Genomic DNA, 997 nt, shown 5'->3' on the forward strand with positions numbered 1-997 from the left:
CCGAGTGCGGGCGGCCTGGCCCGGCTGTGCCCCGCTGCTGGGCGCGGGGTCGGTGCAGGACGGGGGCACTGACGGGGGCCGTGTTTCGGTGGCTGGAGCTCGGGAGTGACAGAACCGAGGGGTTGCAGCAGGCGTCACTTCTTACCCGGGTTCGGTCGCTGAGGCGTCGGCAGCGGTGCCCCGCAATCTCCTGTGGCCTGTCCTCATTGGCACACGGCAGTAGGAGTGAGCGGGAGACGTGTCAAGGATAACTTGGTACTTGTGGTGCTGGCATCTGCCTCTGGTTCTCACCTCGTGGAGTCCTAGTGGGCCTTGGCAAGTGCCAGGTCTTGGCTTTCACTTGCTTTTTGACTATGGAAAACACCACGTTCTTGTGCACAACATACCTGGAATAGAGCACGCACCTGGCTTGTGGAAGGTAGGATGGGGAAGCACAATCTCTTCTTGTGATAAGTGACTGAGCAACAGCAGGTAGGGATGGCCCTGTCTACTTCCCATGACTTGCTTGCAGGCTTCTATTTTGCTTTTGCCATGTAAGACAGAAATTACTCTTACTGTGTTTCGTGCATATAATGTTCACTGCGGTTTCCAGTCACTGTTGGAGGGGGTGGGGGAGAATAAAAAGATGCATGCTGTACACAAGGAAAATGCTGTAATAAAGTAGTTTCTCTATTTCAGAGAACTTGGAACGTAACAGAACTTTTGACACTACAGATTCCTATTTGAAATCTCTGGGTTTGTTTTGTCAATTGTCAGGGTTTGTGCACCTAACAGTGTTCATATTGTGTGGCACCCTGGAGCACACTTCAAAGGATTTCCTGGCACCCAGGTTGAGCATCACTGGTCTAGCTCACTCATTGAATTTACTTCTACTTTCTTTACTGTGCTTGACTGTCTTCAAAAAAACCAAGGAATGATTAGAGCTGTATGGCAAAGAGAAGGTTGCCTGGGCCTCCTTGTTGATCAAGATCCACAGAACTGGTTCAGTGGTGGACAG

At 51.3% G+C, this 997-nt stretch overlaps 1 protein-coding gene across 1 annotated transcript in view; it reads left to right on the forward strand.

Moving 5' to 3' along the window:
- The first annotated feature begins 157 nt into the window (after nucleotides 1-157).
- NAA60 (N(alpha)-acetyltransferase 60, NatF catalytic subunit) overlaps nucleotides 158-997 on the forward strand; it is a 49,762-nt gene continuing 48,922 nt past the window's right edge. The window contains exon 1 of the mRNA XM_019507521.1: nucleotides 158-471. The gene's annotated coding sequence lies outside the window, so the exon portion shown is untranslated. The remainder of the gene's footprint in view (nucleotides 472-997) is intronic.

This window comes from Gavialis gangeticus, unplaced genomic scaffold (genome assembly GCF_001723915.1).
Source record: "Gavialis gangeticus isolate Ggan-Ray unplaced genomic scaffold, GavGan_comp1, whole genome shotgun sequence".
Taxonomy (NCBI): domain Eukaryota; kingdom Metazoa; phylum Chordata; order Crocodylia; family Gavialidae; genus Gavialis; species Gavialis gangeticus.